This window comes from Pogona vitticeps, chromosome 6, assembly GCF_051106095.1.
Source record: "Pogona vitticeps strain Pit_001003342236 chromosome 6, PviZW2.1, whole genome shotgun sequence".
Lineage (NCBI taxonomy): Eukaryota > Metazoa > Chordata > Lepidosauria > Squamata > Agamidae > Pogona > Pogona vitticeps.
The window spans coordinates 34927503-34951527 of NC_135788.1; the positions used below are offsets into that span (position 1 = coordinate 34927503).

The 24025-nt window shown below is 43.0% G+C and overlaps 1 long non-coding RNA gene across 1 annotated transcript; it reads right to left on the minus strand.

The window, feature by feature from the left end:
* Window positions 1-3231: 3231 nt before the first annotated feature.
* LOC144583446 (uncharacterized) lies at window positions 3232-22500 on the minus strand. Its single transcript, XR_013537211.1, has 2 exons — window positions 3727-22500; window positions 3232-3368 (listed from the first exon to the last, which is right to left on the minus strand). It is a non-coding gene; the product is annotated as an uncharacterized LOC144583446 (long non-coding RNA).
* Between the last annotated feature and the right edge of the window lie 1525 nt (window positions 22501-24025).

Here is a 24025-nt window from a genome sequence, read left to right on the forward strand (position 1 = left end):
TATGTTTTATGTTTTAAGTACACTGGCTTGGATTAATAATAGCCAGGTTAACACAGCAATATTACTGTATCCAGCAGAGAGCTTTCCCTATGCATTCAACATAAATTAACATGGGGAAAAAGCTTTGAACAATTGTTTCCCTGACATATGACTTTGAAATAGAAAAGCAGCTGGAATTTATTTGCATATACTTTTCATTTAAATTAGGGTTAATAATTGCTGTCATTCAATCCTTGACTGGTAAGCTGAAACATTTCTAATACAGTCTTCATCCTTGCTGATACTAGGGCAGGACGCAAATATACTTAAGACAATAAAAACATCCCAGTCACATCAACATAAGAAAAGGAATATTATGAACTATTATCTTATTCTATTTGGGCATGCAAGAGCAATTTTATGAGGAACTGGGGAAGAGAAAATCTTTGTTGGAAATTCAAAGCCCAGCTGAATTTTGCAAGGGGAAATGCCTGCTGGTGTATTCCTCCTCTGCCAATATTCTGGGGTGAATTCAAGGAATGAGGGATTTAGACTCAGTAGCTGCAAAGCCCTATTTAATTTTCCAGTATTTGTGAGGGCTGTGCAAAAAGGACAAGCAAGGTAGTTCTGCTCCCTCCTCCTTTGAATGTTCACCTGAAGTGACAAGTCTGAAGAGGACAGGCATGTCAATCTGTGAAAGCTGTCCATGGGAGCCAGAATCCTGATTCCCTTGGTGTGGAGAGCCTCTACTGTATTGGATTGATTACTCTCTTAAGACTTGTTGCTGTGTATGAGTAAGTAAACATGGGGGGGGGGCAGCTTAGCACACCATCCTTGCTCTCATATTTAACCCTCAATACCAAATGACTGAGTCTCTCATAATCAAATAGTGGCATGTCTCTAATGTTAGAATGTGGCGTACATAGCAAGTGATCTGAATCTGTGTGTATTTTGGGGGTGGGGGAGATATAATAGAAAAATAATCCACTTCTGTTCCCTCTCTTGTCTTTTCTAGATCTACATGTAAATTGGTAGTTTTCTTTCATCTTCTCTGTCTGGAGTCATTTTTTTTTTTTTTTGCTTCCTCCTCCTCCTGATTGGAAAGATGCAGATTTACATGATGTCTTCTTAAGTTATATTGGGGGGCCCTGCTACTGGTCCCTGCAAGAGCCCTATGCAAGTATGTACGAACTTGGGGTTCATGTGCAAAAATTATTGCGCACATAGACTACCTGTTACCTGAGTTCTGGATCAACTAGAAGAATAGGTATACAGTAATTCATTTTTTCCTGATGTGGGGCTAAGGTAAGAGCGATTAAGTTGGACTTCTTTGGAGCACCTCCTTCAAATTCCAAACACCTTCTTGCAGATCTTCTTTCTGAGTCTTGAGATCTTATCCCAAAAGTCTTCCATATGTTGGCCTGCTGGTGGACTCCTCTATTCACTCAGGATTCCCCCTTCATACCAGTCCTAAGCAAATGCAAAAGATAATTACTGTCATATGGCGATTTACCAGGATATTTGAGTGGTGTTTACTCATTTCTCCACCCATTTACTTACATTGACTTACTGCTTGAACTCTTTCCTTGTTGTGTCTGTGGTTCTTTATATGACAAGAACAGGCATGTAATCTGCCAAAGAATCCCTTCTTAAAAACTTTCCTGTTCCCTCCTTACAATAAACTCTGTAATCTGGCTACTGGGTCTTGGCCTATCCTAAAATTATCAGATCAATCTTACTTCTATTTCTTCCCAAATATAAAGACCAATTTTACCTTACTGCAATGGATTCAAACTCTCTCTTCCTTCCACCCTCTGTAGGATATATTTTACCTGACTAAAGAAAAATAATAGTTCATTTAATGAAACTGAATTTCACTCCAGTGCTTCAAACCAGTGGTTCCCAACCTTTGGTGCCCAGAGGTTCTCAGAGTGCAACTCCCAGAAATCCTGGTCAACACAGCTAGTGGTGAAAGCTTCTGAGTTTTAGTCCAAGAACATCTGGAGAACAAAGGTTGGGAATCATTGCTTTAAATAATATCTGTAAACCTTTTAAGTAGCATCTATTCTGTTTCACAGATAACTGTCTCCAACATTATATTTGTGATTGTCAGGGAGACATTATACCACAATCTCATGCTAAGATTCAGTATCATTGTGACAAAATGTGCCTTTGGGAGCCACCTTTTATTACGCTAAGCTCTTATGACCTTGTTTATTTCTTCTCACAGAATCACCACAGATTTCTAGAGGAAATAATGAAACTCTTCCAAAGAATAGGATGGTATGACTTGTTGGCTTAATAAGTGTAGGGCTTCATCTGAAAACAAACACGGAAGAAGCAAGAACATTCAGTTTTGTCTTCTTCTGCCACTTTCTGGAAGAGACCCTCAGAAATACTAATTATCTATTTCGACAAATAAAAGGAACATGGGTCATTTGTGTTCATCCATGTTCCCTTCACTCATTACCTTCATTCACCTCATCCATGCAAAATTGCCCCACATTGATATTTCAACAACCTACCACACCTCCCTCCCTCTCTTAGGCGCTCAGAGGCAGCCACTGCCCTCAAGCAGCAGATTTTGCAGTACCAATGTATTTTTGCCATCTATCCATGGCATGGATCCACATGAATTTTAATGTACGCTCCTCCAAATCATTGCCCATCTCCATTTCCTCGGTTGTGGCACTGGCATGAGAGCCTGGACTGGAAGCTTCTTTGAAGTGGCATATTTTCTCCCCACTTGTACTCTGCAATGAGCTGTCCATGGAGTGCTCATGGTGTTGATGATGAAGATGAGGTTTGTCAGGTCTCAGAGAATGTGCTGCTGTGCCTGGAAATGGCTGAGCTCCCCTGAATCTCCAGGCCAGGCAAACAAATGTGAGGAGCAGTGGTGGAAGGGAAGGAGTGAGTCTCGTTTATTGTTATGGGGTGGCCTTAGTGTTTGGGTACCCAACTCCAACCCTCTCCAAATGGCAGCAGGGCTTCCTGGCTTCCTGTGTCTGTCCAAGAAGACACATGATCTTCTTGCTTAGGAACTCAGACAGGGAACCCCCAAATGCCTAGGTCACTCCCTCACACATGCATGGAGAAATATTATGTTCCCAATTCCTGTGACATCACAAGGCCCCACACCATGACTCCACAAAGGCCCACCCCAGGCATTGGGCCCCAGATATAATGAGGATATGGGGAAGATAATCCCGTGACAGCCCCTGACAAACAAGACAACACTTCAAAACCATTCCAGAAAAAAATTCTTTTATTGATTTTGGAAAAGAGGCTAAATGGGTATCCTCAGTGGAGACAACGGCCTGGTTCAGCTCCAGGAGGACGCCTGCCTTCTGGTCCCTCGCATCCCCCTGGGGAAGATGAAGCTTTGGGCCCTGCAAGAGAGAGAAAAAACAACAACTAAGAGGTGAGCTTGTCCACTGCTGTCAACCGGCTTCAACCCAGGCGTATCCACCGACCAATGTTCTGGCAACTTCATCCTGAAGTTCCGCCTGCCAACATCCACTGGCTTCCACCAGGAATATCCACCTGTTCATCTCTTCCACTCCGCTTCTTAAGCCACCCTCCGCCATCTCCTGAATGCTTGGGCCACACACACGCCCCGGCGACATCCCCACGGAATGCCAGCCAGCCCATTCATACACACATTCACACACCCCGACACACACAACCCTTCATTTCAGCAGCCATTCACACACACGCCCGGGCTTCCATCCACCAATATCCACCAACCTTCCTCCAGCTGGTTTCAAGAGGCCTACGTCCCCCGGCTTCATCCGCCAACCTCTGCCAGCCTCCATCTTGCGGCCTCAGCCAGCTTCCGCAGGGAGATTCCACCAGCTTCTGTCTACCAATGTCCACCAACTTCCCCCCGGGTCCGTCACTGACATCAGCCAGCTTCAAGCCATGGATCTCCATCAGCCTCGAGCATTTAACTCGCAACCCCACTTAGCAAGTTCATCTGCTTTCGCGAGAGAACTTGCCTTGGGCAGAAGGGCTGGGTCCCCTGCAGCTGCTGCCACTCTTTCTGCCGGACTGCCCTCTGGCCACTGGCCTCCCTTCTGGTCTCCTGCCCTGCCCAGCAAGCCCCTTTTATCTGCCGGCAGAGAGGTGGGGCTCTGTGAGGTCACAAAGACCCAGGAGAGAGGGGTTGTGTTTCCATGGCAGCAGCAGCACCTTCAGGATTGGCTGAGTCCTGAAGATGATGTCACAGTCCCTCTGATCATGTGATTCATCCACAAAAGCTTGCATTTTGCATGATATTATATATATAAATCCAGCATTTGCACCAAAAGGAACTTTGTATTCGCGAAGGCTTTCATGGCCAGGATCTAATGGCTCTTGTGGGTTTTTCGGGCTCTTTGGCCGTGTTCTGAAGGTTGTTCTTCCTAACGTTTCGCCAGTCTCTGTGGCCGGCATCTTCAGAGGACAGCACTCTGTGCTCTGGATTAGGCAGTGTTGGAAGAGGGCCTTGATGTCTTCTGGAAATATCTGCTGGATGAGCATCAGGGTGTCCTTTATCGGTACCTTAGTGAACAGGGATACTATGTCAAAGCTAATCAGTCTGTCCCCAGGGTTGAGTTTTAGGGTGTTGATCTTGCTTATGAAATATCCTGAGTTTTTGATGTAGGATGAGGTTTGTCCAATGTGGGTCTGTAGGAGGGTCACTAGGTGTTTGGCTAATTCATATGTTGGGGAGCTGATGGCACTTACAATGGGCCTGAGTGGGATTTTGGGGAGTCCGTATAGTCTTGAATTAATATGAAATATGCAGGCAACAACAACAAGAACAAAAGAGAGCAGAATAGAAAATAACTGATAAAGGAGGAAAGCACATTTAATTCTAAATATTTTAAAGATGACGAAGGTGTGGGGGAGGAGGCATGGAGCCATTGGAAGTGTTGCAGGGGTGCTCCTGTTCTCCCCTCAATTTTAGGCTTCCATTGGACAAGCTAAATCCCTACATAACACCACCCTTTATGACTCTTAGTAGATCATGATTAAGTTTGGAAAGGAAGGAAACACCTACCAATTATTAATAAGAGTCTGGACAATAAATTAATACCAGTGGCTGTGCTTTGCATGCCTGTATTTTCATTATAGCTGATGTTGAAGGCAGGTGGCCCAACTGTCTTGTTCCTGGGGCCCTATATTTTAGGTAAATTCACATTGACCCATTTGCTGGAAGAACTTGCTTTGTAGCTAGACATTTGCAACCTGGACTCACCTCAGAGTCCAACTGAGCTGAATGGAACATACTGCTGGGTAAGCAGCCACAGGACTGCCTCCCCCCACCATCCCCATAGTGTGCTTCTGGATCAGGCCTTTAGTACCACTGCTAACAACAGTCATGGAAAGATGTATTCTCAGTATAACAGTTATGAACGGTACACTAGAAAGAGGTCTTGTGAATTTATTTATTTATTTATTTATTGGACTTATATACCGCCCCATAGCGCTACAAGCACTCTCCGGACGGTTTACAATTTAATTATACAGGCTACACATTGCCCCCCCCCCCCAGCAAGCTGGGTACTCATTTTACTAACCTCGGAAGGATGGAAGGCTGAGTCAACCTTGAGCCGGCTACCTGGGATTTGAACCCCAGGTCGTGAGCACAGTTTTAGCTGCAGTACAGCGTTTTAACCACTGCGCCACGAAGCTTCTCCGCGTGTCTAGTAAGTCGGCAGCAAATTCAGTGCCTTAGGCCCCAACGAAAGCAAAGGAACAGAACTATGGCTCTCCCTCAATCTGAGAGAAATCAAGGTTTGCATTCATAGACACCTGAACCACTAGGCCAGTGATGGCGAACCTATAGCACACGTGCCACAGCTGGCACACAGAGCCCTTTCTGTGGGCACACGAGCCATAAGTCACCATAGAGAAATACTTACCCGTCCTCCGATCCCGGATTTTGGCACTCCCCCCTGCTGGTGCAGTGGTCCAGCAGAGGGGTGCAATGGCGACCATTACTGGTCTAGCCCAATGGGGGGATGGGAGGACCAGTAAGTATTTATTTGTTAATATTTCCCCGGGGGGGGGGGAGACAAGCATTTAACCTTTGCAGTGCAGGAACAGTTTTTTTTTTTCTAAACTAAAACCTCAGCATTCGGGTTTTGATTGCAATATTGGCACTTTGAAATAAATAAGTTGATTTTGTGTTGGAGTTTGGGCACTTGGGCTCAAAAAGTGTCACCATCACTGGCCTAGCCGCTGCCACTACTGTGCTCCTACTTGCCCCATCACTCTATCCCCTTCTTCACACCCCCTCCACCATTGTGTGCCTACTTGTCCAGCCGGTTTTGCCACAGTTTCCTCTCCCAATGGGGAAAACAAACTGAAAGGATCCAAAAGGGGCGTCCCTTTTTGTGTCAAATGAACGAAGCAGTATGTGGAATAACTGAAAATAGAAGATACGCACCCCCCCTCCACAAATGAAATGATAAAAGTTTCCACTGTACAATACTCTATAAAACAGTTTTTCCCAACCTAGGGGTCATAACTCAAAAAACAAAAACCGTTTCCCTATCTCCATCTTTTCTCTCTCCTGTTTTCCTCTGACATTTCAATCTGACTCACTGAGGCTGCAAGATAGCAAAGTTTTCCCAGGCTAGATCAGGCTAAGCGGTTTGTTTTTTGTTTTTTTGGGTTTTTTTGGAAGTGCGATGTGACATCTAGAATGACCCTTGCATCCACGTGCAAAAGTTGGGTGGTTTGGGGACAGGAAACTACACTGAATAAAAAGCAACTGATTTAGCCCATTTCTCCCTCTCGGTCTCCATAGGCCCCTGCATCCTCTCCTGTCTCCCCTTCTGTGGAGAGCAGGAAAAAAACTAAATACTTTCCCCCATTTACTGGTAAATGACAGATCACTTCCTTGGCTTGCCGCTGAAATGAAACAGCACTGGATTGCAAAGAAAAAGGCAGCAGCAGAGAGATCTCCCTCCACCTCATCTTCTGCCTTCCCTTCCATGGCAGTGGGGGAAAGCTGGATTATTATTATTATTATTTCATTTATTGGTAAGTGACATATCAGTGCATTGGTTTGTCACCAAAGCGAGACAGTGCTGGATTGCAAAGCAGAAGGGGAAAAGAAAAAAGAAAAGCAAAGGGGGAAAAAAAGATCATCCTCTGAATCCTCTCCTGTCACCTCCTCTGCGGGGAGTTGGGCAAAGCTGCTTTTTCTTTTCTTTTTCATTTATCACTTCATTGGGCTGCCACTCAAATTACATAGCACTGAATTGCTGTAGGAAATTCCTACTAGTGTTGCTTTGGTTCAGTGCCAGAAACCAAACTAAAACAGAGTAATCCTACCTGTGCAAAACAAAACAAATCAACCCATTGCCCGCTAGGAATACAAAAAGGTGCAAGTAGGCATCAGTCTCGTTTACAATTGCCTGTTCTGTAGCCACAGGAAAACGGAGCAAACCAGCTGTGATTGGGTTCGTTAAAGACCTGGAACAGTTCCTCTTTTTTTTTTTTTTTGTGGGAAATGACAACTGAGTCTCTTTGTGAAAGTTAACAGATTTATTTAATTTAACATTGGGTAAATCTACTAGAACTTTTATTGGTTCAGAACAACTAAAATCTGGTAACTGTCCAAATTGTGAGGACGATAACTCTGTCTGGAAATTCACAAGATTCGTTGAGGGGCTGGCCCAAAACATTCCCGATCTGTGGGCTTTCTCAATGGAGCACTCTGAACTGCACATATTGTCCCACAAGGGTGCAGCCGAATCACCTTCCCCGTGGGAAGACCACAACCATCCATTCTAGGGCTTCCTCCAATGTCTTCTTTTCTTTATACAGTGGTGCCCTGCATAGCGTCATTAATCCATTCCAGGATTAATGTTGCTATCCAGAAACATCGCTAAACGGAACTGAAAACCCCATATGGGGCGAAAACTCACCGGTAAGCGAAGATTCCCCATCCTGCCACCATTTTCACCGCCTCAGTAAGCAAGGGCAGGGCGCGAAAACGGAGCAGGCGGCCATTTTCTGCACACGGCAGCCATTTTGGAACTGCCAATCAGCTGCTTCCCTAACATTGCAATGCGAAGATCGGTAAGCGAAATGCTTACCGATCATCGCAATGCGATTTTTGGCCTATCTAAACATCGCAATGCGATCGCATTAGCGATCACAAAAAACGTGTCGCTATGTGGATTCGTCATTAAACGGTGCGCTCATTAAGCGAGGCACCACTGTATTTATCTGGATAAGGTAGCAGCCCTCCTACCTTCAAATTAGGGAAATTTTCCAACAACCCATGCGTTCTCTCATATTCAACTTTCTTCTTCTCTCCTCCTCCCCCTCTCTTCTTTCTTCCCCTCTTGGTATATTTAACTGTCTCCTCCCACTTTGTTATCCTATCTCCTCCCACACGGGCAAGATTAATCCTTCTTCCCCTTCTCCCTCTCTCTCTTCCACTAGGCAGATTTCAAATCTTCTCCTCTTTCACCTTTGATTCCCTTCCTTCCCCCTCCTCTACATTCAACTCCTCACTTTCTCCAGTCTTCCCTACTTCTATATTTCTTTTCTGCTCAGATGTCTCTAGCTGAGGGGACAGCTCACTCTGTCCTTTCTCCTTTGGGTCTACCACTCCTTCACACCAGCCCATTCCCGAAGCGATCCAAAATGTGAGATAAAACACCATCTGATCACACCCTAACTTCTTCACTCCTTAACTTTTGCACCCCAGCATTCTGAAAGCTATGAAAGGCTGAGTTTCTGTCTGTCAGTTATATTTATACCATTTTAAAAATGAAAATTTAATGGAAAAAAAAAACCCAAGAATTCCCATGGTCAAAGTTTTGGTGTCAGGGCAAGAGATACACAGGAAATGAGGTAGAAGATCTGTTTTTGTGGGGCCTGGGGTCTGTTACCCTCCCACCCAACACAACCTTGCAGCTTTGCAGTGTTACCCTGTTCTATGGCTTGTGCAAGACAATGTAACATGTGTTGCTAACCCCATGCAATGTCTCTGGAAAGAACCCTGATTAAACTACCTTTTATATGCTGCTCAGCTTTTCTTCCAGTTCTAGATTCTCAGTTAAATCTATTATGTGGTATGGCTGCTTTATAATGCGCGAGAGTATTCAGTGACGAAAACAGTGCTCAAAACTGATTTCACAGCTACTGTGCTGCAGTTTGCACAAGCTAATGCTCAAAGAGATACATTCTGAGCACTTGCAGTGCACAATGCACCACAACAAAACTATCAAAAGGTTTACTTCTAAGATTTTTTGTTTTGTAGGAATTCCTATCTTTTGATAGAATGGTATATTTAAAAAAACAGTAATAGAGCTCAGCTTGGTACCCCCTTCAGGTCAACTTAGTGCCCCTCTCCTTTCAGGTTGGCAGCCCTCTCACCTTAGCTTGGCACCCTCTCTTCTCAGTGCCTCATGCAATAGTACAGTTACCCATGCGTAAGGCCAGGCCTGATGGGGGGGAAGAAAGCAAAGTTAGATCTCTCCTCCTTGATGGATATGTTCTACATGTATGTAGACGTCCTTCAGTCTCGAGAGACTATGGTAACGTGCTCTGTATGAAGGACTTGGAACAGTGTCTAGTGTGGCTGAGAAGGCCAATTTGAGAGTGACAATCCCCTCCACACTGAAGACAAATACAATCCATCCATGTGAGTACACTACACACAAAAGCATTCCATGACGATGCTTGCTGGTGGATTCTAGGAGTTATGGTCCCCAAAAAATAATGTGTAAGCTCTGAAACATTCATACATAGATCCTGATCTGATGTGGTTCCAGTCTGGTAGAGTTATATAATACCATGTCTGAAATTCTGTTGTCTAACTTACCTCTGTAGAAGGGTGAACTTACCTCTGTAGAAGGGTGATGGTGTATCTGGCAGGGGGTGGTTTTTAATAATTAAAACATCCTACTTCTATCCTGCATCTTTACCAATTCCTGTGCAATCCCTTTCACTATGCGGAAGCTGTGAGAGCTCTGAGAGGAGGAATACTTAAAATTGCAGTTGGCAGATGACATGACCAACAGGAGGAAATTTTCAGCAATTAAAAACTTCTTCCTTCTGTCCCACAGCTCCCATGGTTTCCATGAGATGAAAGGGATTATATGGGAGTCCAAAAACCCTGACTCCTGTGCTTTGTTCTAGCAAATTTCAGATGGTTCTTTGTATTCTCATTAAAAGTTCGGTTTCACAATATTTCTGTGATATCACGAGATGAGGGATTGAACAACAACTACATCTGTTCTCATGCTCATCCCAAGCACTGTATCCACCCTGTCTTTTATATGATGTCCCTATCCTGGCTGTCACAGTTGAGAATCGATCTACACAGCTATCACCTTTTTGATTCCTCTGCTCACTTCATTTTTAATTATTTGCAGCTAACCATGGAAGCTAATTATCAGTCTCCATTTTTCTTCTGAGTATATTGTAAATTTCAAGAGCCCAAGTGTCATTGCCTTATGCTTGCCATGGCCTTAGATTATCCTTTTATGTCTTCCCAATATAAATGTCAGGAAACAGATGCTGGGTCCCAAGTCATTACCTCTGCCTTCTATTCTACCATACTGAAACCTACACATTTAAAACTCTTCAGTGTCACATTGCAGGGGACATTTGGTCCTTTGTGCCAGCTATTCAATATGGCCATACTATACCTTAAATGCAGTGGAAGCCATATGCTATATCCAAAGTGCAAAGTTATTTTAAGTGTCAATGAAAATGAAAAATGATTAGCATATTAAGTAAAGTTCTTAAATGTGCCAAAAACCTTCCACTCCTTACTGGAACATGATCGCTTTTTCACAGGGATACTGTCATTGAAAAAAGGCCCCAAGGTTGAATATTATTGAACTGTGGTTCAACTTAAGTTCTGGTTATGATGTGTGGGCAGTGGGAATTCATTATTAGTAATGCAATGTGCTGTGAAATCATTCCCCAAATGTAGTGTATTTTTGGATTAAGATAAAGACGGGGTTTGCCTGTTTTATACCAGGAACAGGAACATGGAAAAGATGGGCAATTGATTTCTTTTATTTTTATTAGTGAGAGCATACCTTATATCACACATTGTGACCTATTTTTAAAAGGTATTCACACAAACAAACAAACAAAAATACATTATCAAAGTGACTTGGTTCCTTGGCTGTACAGTCAGCGGTGGTAAATTCAATTTCCCAGTGGGCTTCCCAGAAAAACAGCCGCCCTCTGTATCCTTGAGCATGTTCCACAGTGCACAGTACTGCAGAAGAAGGGTAAACCACTTCTGAGTACTCTGCAACTCTGGTAAGGGTTGCCCTTAATCAGAAGCCACTTGGCAACACGTAATTATTATTAGTTTGGCTTTTTAGTGCAGTACTGTACATTACTACTTACAAAAAAGCCCCACTAAATTAAAAGGGGCTTAAGGATAAGTGGGTACAATGTCTGATGATAAACGGTGGACTTTTTCTAATATATAGGTATAAGTCACAGTCTAACCTTCTGGCGAGCACACTAGTTCCATCTCAGGGAGCTACTCAAGAAGATTTGTCCAGCTTTGTGCTGTGTTTTTGATATTTATTCCATCAAGTACACAACGCTAGTGCTAATCACAAGTAGATCGGATCTTTTGGCACAAGAATACAGTACACTTTGTTCAGCTGGCAAGGCTTGTGCTTTTTGTAGTGTTTCCAATGATTTGATTTTGGTTTTGGCCTGTGTGATCACCTACATTGTTCCTTTAGGTCAGTGGGTCCCAACCTTTTTAACACCAGGGACCAGTCCAGTTGAAGACCATTCTCCCAAGGACCGGGGGGTGGTGTCAGGTGTTCATCTGTGTGTGCGTGTGTGGGGTGTGCATCAAGGTGTGCATGGGGGCATGAGGGGGTGGGAGTGCATGTGTGCACCCTCAAAGATCTGTCTTGGCAGTCTGGTCCTTCCAAGGCTACGGACCTGGAAGGACCGGGTGGAAGAACCAACCGCAAGGGTCGGGGACCCTTGCTTTTGGGCCATTATTGTGTGTGAGATGACATCACTTAGGAGTGGTGTGGTGTGGGAGTTAACTCTATTCCTTTTGCTTGCCTTCTGCTGACACAGATAAGGACTACAACTGCAATGTAATTTGAACATTGAGAATCATATTTTTTAAAAATATAGATTTTCTCCTAGTATTGCTCTATTGCTGTGGTGCTAACCTGATATGTACAGTATTAATTCAAATGCTTACCATGTTGTGTCAATTCAGTGCTATTTCATTTGCTGAACCTTTAAAAAAAGGAGAAGGGATGTGAATCCCAGCAGAAGAGGTGGGTGAGAGAGTGATGATAACAGCAGAGAAGGGTAAGGATAAAGGGGATGTATGTGAGTTTACGCCCTTATTTCCTTCACTGCACTTTTTACAAAACTGGCAGAAATATCCTGTAAAATATATAGCCTGCTTTCTTGTTTTCCTGTAGTTCCCAATAAGCTGCATTAAACTGTGGTAGGTTTGCACATCATTGGCAGTGTTTAGTCGTTTCAAGGGTGCAATATTAAAGGTTATTCTTTTTCCATTCTACTTGTATGCTGGTAACCGCTATCTCAATGAAAAGGTTTCTTGTGTTTTCAAGATACAAACAAAGCACTTTTAGAGTGAAGAGGAGTACTTTGCATTAGCATGCAAAACATAGCAAAAGAAAAGGAGGGAACTAAGCTGATGACTGCATAACAGGAACAGAATTATAATTCCCCACCCCCAAACTTTCATCTATGCAAAGATGGATAGATGTACATGCAAACTCAGTGTTTAGCTATTGACATGTATCCAGATGCAAGGATGTGGAGAAATATCACCCATGTCTACTTTGTGGTCAATAATAGTCTTGCCTTGAAATGGCAACATGGTCTATCAAGAATTCTCCACCCCCACCCCATACAAATTCTTACTTCCAGGGCAAAAATGGGGCAACAAGCGTATTTTTGGTTGAATTTTCTGCATTTTGCACAAAAATGTGGCAGTACTAAACTAGTGCCTTTCTCCACACACCCAGCCAGCTAAATTAGTGCCTTTCTCCACACACCCAGCCACACACCCAAAAAGTCAGGCTAAACGATTAGAAAGACACACAGCATGATTTGTCCCTCTGAACTCAGGCTGAGGTGAATCAAGGATCTAATCCACCCAAACGAAAGAGACAAAACCCTGTCAAGCAACTTCCTAGCTGTTTTTTTCACAAGACACAAGCCTCATGCTACCTGGAATGACAGTAATGAAGTAAGAAGCTTGAGAATGAGATGCATTCACACCAGTCCAGTGTCCTCATGTCTGTTACTTTTTTGGGATTACACTCCCCATGCTCATGATTTCTGGGGATTCTGGGACTTGTAATCCAAAATTAAACTTTCCCAAGCTTTGGAAGAGTATGTTTCTTGCTGGAGTGTTTCTCTTGAGCATCCCTTTGTCTGGGGCGAATCAAAAAGGGGGCAGGAATGGGTTTTGCAATCCTCAGAAACCATGCAGATAGTGTTCTTTGGGGAATCTGCTGCCTGCTTCTAGAAGCCAATTTGCTTTCACTAGGCTTTGCACATATATTTGTAAAGAGAGCACTGCAAAAATACTGTTTCTTCGGTGCTTCCTCATCCATAGCAAATGAAATCTTGTTGCATTGTCCCTGAAACTTCTCATTGCCGCCGAAATTGGGGCAATGCTTATCCACAAACACCCTCTTTTTTTTGTCTTGACTGTTCACTGCTAAAACCCTACTTTTTAAATATATATAAACCGATTAACACAGATTCAGAGACCCATGTGAATAAAAGCCTTCTGTCTGTAAAGCACTCATGACTTTGCAAACTTGAACAGGAAAATCCACCTGGGAATACAGTGAGCCTTCTCATTTCCATTTGCAGCTCAATCCTCTAGAGCCACAGCAAGTGCAACATCCAAATCCCATCACGAAACTTATGTTCAGTTCAGGCTGGTACCAGAATGTGGTTGCCCATATAAATCTAAAGCAGGAGTGGCAGTTTCTGACCTTTCAGGTGTTGTTGGGCTACAGGAATTGGAATCCGGCAACATATAACAGAATCGCAGTCTCCCAATCTCTAATCTAAAGGATCCCAAAACACCTCATCAGATGCTGCATCAGGTGATACTAACTAAAATTACTTGGTCACTAAGCTCAGCCATCACCAGCATACTTCATCATGAACTAGGCCAGCACAGCGTCTCTGCTGCCACGCAAAGCCATGAGGACCAAAATTTGTCACAAACTGCAGAACCCAGACACTGGAAAACTATAGAACCTATTTCTTTCTTTCTTTCTTTCTTTCTTTCTTTCTTTCTTTCTTTCTTTCTTTCTTTCTTTCTTTCTTTCTTTCTTTCTTTCTTTCTTTCTTTCTTTCTTTCTTTCTTTCTTTCTTTCTTTCTTTCTTTCTTTCTACCTACCACAGTAGCACACAGGATAGAGCTTTTGCTGTCACTTAACTCTACTTCCTAAATGGTCCCAGCACAAGTCCTATTTTGCAGTACATTATTTCAGCCATGAGACTCAACAGGACATACATTAATGATCTGCTAACATCCACCTTCTCTGAATTGGCCACATTGCTTCAGCCTTCCAAGTGATGTTCTAATTGCCTATTTGCATATGTCACACTGCGCTGGAACAATAGAGATCCTTTGACATCCTCTAGTTTAATGTCAAGACTGACTTTCTGAAAAATGGAATCTATATTTTGATTGCTTACATCTTCCATACAATTAATTCATGTTAAGTAATCAGCGATTTTAAAATATTCTTTCTGGCAATGATTTAAATTGTCACAAAGAATTACACATGTCATGCAAGAGTTGCAGATTATACAACTGCTCTCTGGTTGGTTATTTAAACAAAATCCCCAAGTTGAGGCATATTCCTGTTGTGGTACTAAGCAAGCAGGAAATGGTATGTGTTCTTCTTTAAAAAGCAACAACACTCATTTAGCTTGTCCTTAATTGTGTCACATGGGAGGGAGGGGGCAGAAGGACAGAGATGTGAAAGATGAATGTGTTAAGCCATATGCCATCTTTCTCCCCATATGGGATTCTCAACCCCTGAAAGCAGGGAAATTGCTGATCACAGCCAGAGAAGAGATGCAGTAGGATGCTGAAGGGAGGGAGCATGAAGAAGGCACGCCAACATTACAGCTCACTGCAATGTTACAGGCACACCTCTCCAGCACTGTCAGCACTAATTTATACCAGTTCCACTTTAGCAAAATGACATCTCGGTCCCTGCTAAGGAGTGTTTCAAGGACATCAGCAGGTGCATGTCAATGGAGTTTGCTGCCTTTGCACTGTGGAAGACAGGCATTCCTGTCAACTGTACGGCATATTTGAGAGATTGGGGTTTGTTTTCATTCCTTCTCTCTCTCTCTCTCTTCCTCTCTTTTGCATCCATCAGAGTTCCCCTGGTATACAAATTGAAACTCGCAAAGCAACATAGGTTGCACAGCCCTCAAACCTCTAATACAGACAAAACTGCGCAGTGTGTCTTGGCTCACATCGAGAGGGCTGATGTGCTTCCTCGTTAATGTCACGATACACTCCATCTTTTCCACAATCTAGCTCTTCTGTTCCATTAGGATAAACAGAATTTCCATACTTTTCAAAAATAGGAATACTTCTGTTGTTGTTTTTATGCATTGTAGGTTCAGCACATCACAGCAGAGACATCAGTGGATACTTGCTTGGGCTAATAGGAGCAGAAGACAAAGGCAGCACATATGTCCACCACCAGATAGCATATGTCAGATTCAGGGTCAAACTAGACAATATGCTATGTATTAAGAAGTATTGATTCTTCAATCTTGAAAAACATTTCCTTGTTGTAACGTGTTTTTCTTTATTTCATATTTTGTATTTTGCATGCTTTGTCTGGCCTTTGGAACAGGCTTAACTTGCAAACCTGATTACTGTGGGGCATATTTCAGGAAATTATTGTCAGATGAAAAATAAGTTGACTATAGTGAATTCACATTCCCTTTAACTGCTAGTTTGCTCCTCAATCTGCTTCATAAATTGTTTTTGTGAAATTCACATCGGAGACTAGGTACAACTTTAGGCTATCTGAAGGATCGTATAACCCTGTATGAGCCTACTCAGCTTTAAAGATCTTCTGGGGAAATTCTTCTCTCTGTTCTTCCACTTTCATAGGCTTGTTTGGTGAGGACACAAGAGAGGGCCTTTCCATGGCTGCACTCAGGCCATGGAATGCACGCCCTTGAGAAGTCAAGTTGGGCTCCTGCCTCTTGTCATTCTGTCGCTGGGCAAAAAAATTAAATAAAAAAAAAGTTACAATTCACAGAAAACTTCAGGTAATAATTGGGGCTTTAGGAATGCTGTATTTGTTGAATTTAGAGATTCTGAAAATGTTTTAAAATTTCTTTTTAGTTATGATTTTAATTCTGTTGTATGTTTAATTAGTATAGTTTCTCATGGTGTTTTTAACAGTGACTATTGTATAGTTTTAACTGATTGTGAGCCACCTTGAATCCCACATGGGAAGAAAGATAGCATAGAAAGGAAAGAAGAGAAAAGGAAGGAAGGAAGGAAGGAAGGAAGGAAGGAAGGAAGGAAGGAAGGAAGGAAGGAAGGAAGGAAGGAAGGAAGGAAGGAAGGAAGGAAGGAAGGAAGGAAGGAAGGAAGGAAGGAAGGAAGGAACTCAGAACTAAGAAGCAATACTATGTAATCATTACAGTGATCACACTAAAGGGGTGTACAGTGTACTGTGTTCAAATTTAGGGATAGCCAGAATTTTCAAGGTACTATAATGTATCCTTCTATTTCCTGCCACATCGACAGCACCATCCACAGATATTCTGCTATCTGAGGCAAAGAACAAGGTGATGCTGCCTCCCCTACCCTAACACAAAGCTGACTGGGTTGTCAACTTGATCTTAATTAAAAACCAGCACTGGGATAGCTTTTTCTATCATATCTATGGGTAGTTGACCAGTTTGGGAGGTCAGAACATGCTTTGTGTCATATACAGCTGTGGCCTCCAAGAAGGAAGGGAGGAAACCAAAAGGTTCAGGAGCAACAGTCAGGAGACAGTTGCTGCTGTCCATCCTCCATCAACCCCGCCTCCCCCAAGTCTCTTCCATGAGAGGGTTACCCCACTTTTCCTAAAGGCAAGGCCAGCCCTGCACACCCCAGAGCAGCAGAGGCAGGGGTTATAGCTATAGCTCAATTATTGCTAGTGATTAGCTATAGTATTAGCCAAAGTACATCCTTTTAAAAAAAAATCTCTCATAGCTGCTGCCTATCACAAATCTATGCAGCATGTGTGGGATTTAATTAATCTTGAACTTTGGTGTACATGTTTGCAGACTGTTTCTCTGGATGTACATTTAAGCCCATAAAGAAAGCAAACAACTGGAATCTAGCACTGTGGAATGACCACTTAAGGCTGCATTTCCAGGTATGTTTCAGCTAGTGTTCAGAACACTCCTGAGGACTAAAAGCATCCCAATTCCAAGATATAACTGGCATATCCATAGCTCTCTAGATGGTATTCAAATTATTCATGATGAATCCCAGTTAAAAAGTCATTGGCAGTCTGTTTCCTTTATTTCTTTCTTTCTACAATGACTGTTATCTTGCCTTTGAAGGCACTAGCTCATCGGCAGTTTTCAAAGCATAATCACCTCCCTTGACTCTGAATCTTTTAGTTTCTACTTTAAAAAGAGACCTAAACCTTTCAGCTTTAAATACTTCCCTATGTTCTCTTTTTATTTTTCACCCAAACGTTTAAAAGTGGCTCTGTAGTTGATAAAATGCATTGAAAACAAAATCAAAAGGCCATTCCTGACTGGGGAGAGAGCAAGATCTGTCTTGTTCCCTCTCTTTTCAAGGTAAGTAAAAGAACTCATGTGACATTGATCAGAAACAACATGATGGAAAACGTGGACATTCAGACTTTGCTCTATTCATTTAACAATCTGCCAGTGGCCTTGACCAAATGCCCCCCTGAGAAAATTACAACAAACTGAAAGACTGCAAACTTAAATATCATTCTGATGTTCATTTAAAATTATGATAAGCAAACGCCGCTGAATTTGACAGTGCCAATAGAGAATGCCAAACTAGTGGATAGGCACATTAAAAAACGCAAGCACACACACACACACATCCAAAATATAAAATTTGCTGAATCCCATTTATTTCAAGGATAGTGTGCAGGAGAAGACTGGAAGATTGCACTCAGTGGCTGAAATCCTGTTGGTTAGTGTAGCCACACTAGAATAGACTCACTGAATCAGTGGGGATTTGGTAAGTCAACTCTTCGAATTTCATTGATTAAAATCGCCTTACTCAATACAGTGGTGCCTTGCATTACAACGTTAATTCATTCCAGCGAAATCGCTGTAGAACAAAAATGTCGTAAAGCGAAAATAAGCCATTGAAACACATTAAAACCTGGTTAATGCATTCCAATCGGCTAAGAACTCACCGTCCAGCGAAGATCCTCCATAAGGGCGGCCATTTTTGGGTGCCTGTGTAGCGAAAAATGGCTCCTAAACACAGTGGGGAGCCATTTTGAGCACCCGGCGGCCATTTTGAAAACCCAACGATCAGCTGTTTTGATCGTCAGGAAGTGGAAATTGGTTCCCGAAACAGGGAATTGATCATCGCACAGCAAAATTTTCCCCATTCAAAACGTTGTTTTGCGATCGCTTTTGCAGTCGCAAAAACCTCATCGTAATGCAGATTTGTTGTTAAACGGAGCGCCCGTCTTGCAAGGCAACACTTGTATATAATTTTCTACTCTAAGTAGCAGGTTTTCAGCAACTGCACTATTTGCATCATCCTGTGGAAGTTGGATCAAAATGTGTGAATTCCTACTCACACAGGGTTGGCCCTGAGATACTAGTACTGAGGGCAAGAAGGATGTTCAGTGCTTTCCTCTCTTCTGTGCTTAGCTTTGTGTGACCACTCAAGGAAGTTTATGGGATATGGGGGCAGGTGTGATGTAGGGGCCCCTGCTGTTTTCCCCAGCAAGGATCCATGTTTCTGTACTGTTCTCCACTGATTTTTACCTACATCAAATTACATCAAACAGGCCACTGAAGAAAAATACTTGATTTAAGCTTAGTTGAAGGACGACTGATTCTGTAACTACTAACCAAACTGGTAGAACCTTTTAAAAATAAGCTAAAGGAATGTGCTTTTTGCCACTCTGGACATTGAGTATTAAAGAACACCCCCCCCTGAACTCAGGTTTACATCCTTTTGCATATGAGTTGTGTGTAAACACACCACCACAACAGCTGCATGTGACATCATTTGCATATACAGTAATGAAAATTCATCTGGATAGGGCATTAGTCTGACACAGATTCCATGTGTTCATTTTGGCATTCTTGGGGTTAAAACAGAAAAATAAAAGAGATGTCTCACACAAGGAAAGAAGTACAGAAATCAGTACACATGGTCAGGAAGACTGAGTTGGCACCAAAGGAGAAGGTGGTTGACTCTGAACCCACCACATTATGAAGGGTCTCTGAATAAAGGCATTAAGCCATAGCAGTCATTTTAAAACTGGATTATGAAGTGAGGGACTTCCATTAGATTAGTGTATCACCTGGTTTAGTTCTTTTCCCTTCCGCTTTTTAAAAACAGTGTGTGCAGAGGAATGTCTCCATTTTTGTGGTTAGGTCAAATCTCATTTTAGGAAGTTAGGGTTCATCTTTCTCCTCCTGCCCTTTGGTTTTTCTTTACTCGTTGGTGTGGTAGCGTCACAGCCAAAGGCCATAAGTGTCTTCTGTTCCCCTTTTCCTTGAAATTTCTGAGCTGGAGGTGGGCAAAAAAACAACAACCACCAAAAACCATAAATAATTCTGAAGGCACTTTCTTACCCTTCTACTCCTGCCATCCAAATCCATTTTCTGTTTGCAGGAATCATTTATTGGTGTTTTTTTTTTAAAAAAAACACACACACACAAAACAGAGCTCTAGAAACACAGATACTGGCTCAGACATGGAAAAGAACGGGTTGTAGTTTCTCCAAAAAAGCACAGGACAAGCTAGGCCCCCATCAGTGTGCCCCTCCTCAGTCATGGTCAAGGTTAGATGGCAAGTTCATGTGCCTAATATATTTTAATATGACCAGCCCAACCACTGGGCAGAGTGTAGCAATCATCCTAGCCAACATATACTGGGGTGTGGAATAGGTATTGGAAGCATAGAGCTGCATGAACTATGCAGCTTGTTTTGCATCTCAGGAACAAGATTTCTGTCCCTGAGTGCAATAAAGGACACTGTCCCATTGCCAGGGTTAATTCATCTAGTGGTTGTTTGCTTTGATACATGGAATGGGAAGGAGAGTGCCATTTTCTCCTTTGCTTCCAGCTGCAAAACATTTTGGGCTGGCCCTAGTCCAAAGCATGCAGGATCAGAGCTGGGGTAAGTGGCAGCCTGTACTGTTGAAACTCAAGGGACACCAGGCTTGCTGTGCATGTAGCAGTCAGAGCCGAGGTACTTAACTATCAATTCGACAACTGAAACAAACAGCACACACAGCCGGCAACACTGACATTGTGTTAGTGTTAGCTTTTCCTTCATGAGAAGTGTATCATCAGCCCTTATTCAACAAACAGGGGGCATGTGTGCAATTGTGAAATCTGCAGGTGCCATTTCATTTGCTGTAATTTCCCTGCAAATGTGCAGCAAAATGAAAAAAGGGATACATCTTAATAAAGAAGATGCTTAAAATCCAGAGAAAGAGAGGGTGTATCTAATATGTGGCCTCTAGCTAGTTTCTCGGATTCGCCTCCACCACCCTACACAGCCAGATCCCCTGACCTTCTGAGAAGCATCTTCAGTGTTCCCGAGAAACTGTTGTTGGAGGGAGAAGGTGTGGAAATTTGCTTTCAGCACATAAGTTAAATCTGCATCTGGTCTTTGCTATCTGAGAAGACTTACAGAAGGACTGTACAATTTGTTGCCCAACAAACAAAAAGCATAGATTGTCAGCCATTAATGGTTCCTGCCTCAGCTTGTTTTTGCCACACCATGCAGGCAACAAATGCTGGAGGTTTCCCAAGTTGCCATGTATAGGGTTGCCATGTTAGCAGCATCTCACTCCTTGACAATTCAGGGCCGAAAGCTGAGGTCATGTGGCAGGGTCCTCTGATGTCCCAAGGTTGGGCTCAGGAAGAGTTGGGACAGGCAGAACTTATTCTGAGGCAGCTGACTAAAAACAGAGATCTCTGGAAATATTTCCCATAAAACCTGGATAACCAGGTAATATAGCAACCCAAAGTCTGGGGGGTAAAACTCATATTTGATGGCCAGGAAGGTGACAAAATATGACTAGCATTATGACTAGCATTACTGCTGGTGCTGTTATTCCTGCTGGGGTTCACATAGTGTGCAGCTTTTAATTTTTTCAGCTCCTGTGCTGCTGCTTGTCATTACCAGTGCAGAAAGAAGCTCATTACTAGCCCACAGGAAGTTTCCCTCACAGCTTCCTCCAAACCTTCCATGACTGCATGTCTCACAAGCTGTGGTGATGATTTCACTCCCTGTCTCAATAGGCCTAAGAGTATGCAGCCACCTGCTCTCTGCCAGCTTTTGGAATCCTAATACAGTATTGTGCAAGGAGAACACACAAAACAAACATTTTCACACTAAACTAGTGAGCTCTTGCCCTAGCTGAGAGTACATGGAGAAGAACACATAGACTTCTTACACACAAACCTGCTTTTCTCCTACTCTAGTGCTGCTGATGAGAAGATCTGTCTCTTTGCCTTTGTTTTGTTGGGTGCCTTCAAGTTGAGAATGACTTATAGCAGTGGAGGCAAACTTTTTTTTGGCTCGAGTGCCCAAAATGAGGGGGTGGGGAAGAAACCAGTGGCTGCCATGCCGCCCGGAAGACCAGAACCGGAACAGGAAGTGGCAGTTTCAGGGGAAATCATGGGGACAGACAGGAAGTTAAAGGGGGAATCATGGGTACGGACAGGAAGTTAAAGGACCCAGAACAGGAAGAGAAAGGGGGAATCCCAGCTGCAGCCACTTCAAAAGGTTTGTTTCCACGAGGGTGGGTGGCTGAGCTGCTCACTCGCGTGCCAGAAGAAAAATGTGGTATTCATGCCATAGGTTCGCCATCACTGACTTACAGTGACCTAATAGGGATTGCGAGATAAATGAGATATTTAAGGACTGGTTTTATCAGTTCTTTATCAGAGATACCCAGTGTAGTATAACTGATAAAGTGATGGACTAGGACTCAGGAAACTTGTGTTCAAATCCCTGTTCAGCAACATACCCTCTAATTTTCAGCCCCGCTTGGTGGTGCTCCACTTCTCTCTCACACTACTTTGCCCCTGCGTGAGCCCACAACTCTGCCTCCCCTTGCATATGGGGTTCCGTCACAACCAGAATCAAAGGAGCTGAAAACTGTTGCTGCCTGGAGGAGGAAAGCTACCTAGAGGGAAGTGTTGTGCTTTCAAACCCAAGCCCAGTGTGATGGAGCTGGGTTTGTTTCGCTCCCATACATACTTTTGTATATACAGTGGTGCCCCGTATAGCGAGGTTAATCCGTTCCGGATTAACCCTCGCTATACGGAATCATCGCTAAACGGGTAGGGGAAAGGTATTGGAACGCATTAAACTTCGTTTAATGCGTTCCAATACCTTCGTTACTTACCCGTTCAGCGAGGATTCCAGGTGCCGGCAGCCATTTTCGCGCCTTCGCTAAGCGAGGGCAGGGCGCGAAAACAGCTGCCGGCAGCCATTTCCGGGCTTCCAGTGGCCATTTTGGAACCGCCGATCAGCTGTTCGGCGGCTCCAAAATGGCCACCGCAATACCCGATCTTCGCAATGCGGGTTTTCCCCATTGCGAAGATCGGGTATGTTTCCGTATAGCGATCCCGAAAAAGGGATCGCTATACGGAAACATCGCTATACGGTGCGCTCGTTAAGCGAGGCACCACTGTACTTAGAAATTCGTTCTACTTTCATATCCATTAAACAAATAAAATGAGTTGTAAACTCAGATCAATCTCTGTCCTCCAAAATGAATACTTGTATCAATCCTTCTCTTACAGAAAATAATATTTTCAGAAGATTGAAACATCATATTTCCTTCAGCTTTGTATGAGGGAGGAGCAATAAAAAAGTGATTGAATCCAACCAAAGGAGCAGGATCGAAATGCCTGACCCTGAATGAAGAACCTTGCTTCTGTGCCCTGTTATTTTGAGACATGCAAAGCATGAATGCTGGCAGGTTACCCACAAAAAGTCAATCACAGCCTTGCATTCACGTTTGTAAATGGTTCTGGCACAGAAGGGGAAAAATTCCATTTTAGGATATATGTGGCAGTACTGCAGACTCACACCGAAAGACTGGAAAGGGTTCTTTTTGGTTACAAAGTTGTGAATAGAAGGTTTTGTGAAAACATTATTTGGCTCAGGCCTGGGATTGGGCTCTGTAGCTTGTCTCCTTGCTGGTGATTGGTAAAAGTTCCTTAATTATCAGACATTTTTAATTCAGCTTACTACATTGATCATACAAGGATCCCTGTGTGGTTTCTCTGAATTGACCTTTTCTGAAAATATTGGGCTTTCATTTGAATTTTCCTTAAAGGGTGGGGTGGGGTGGGTGGGGGAGAAGAAGTTTAATTAAAGATATTGAAATACTAATTACTGCCTCTTTTTCTTCCTAGTCCCTGGTGTTTAAATGTAAGCATATTTAAACAGATTTAAAACTACAGATAAAAACAGAACAATGATAAAACCAAAATTAATAGTTGGAACCAAGTAACACCAGGAGCATGACTCTAATTTAGAAAAAAGGTAAAGGAGTGAGTCTTTAGGGCTTGTCTGAAAGAACAGTAATGTTAGAACTTGCACAGATCAAAAGAATTTCACAATGGAAAGCCATCAATGAAAAAAACCTTGTCCCTCCGTCTGCCTAATTGTTCTTAAAGGCACACATATCAGCAAGACTTCCCACACTGATCTCAAGAGTACAAACACATTAGTATATTCCTTCTTGGTAGCTGGGACACTTTTTTAGGGCTTTAAAGTCCAGTA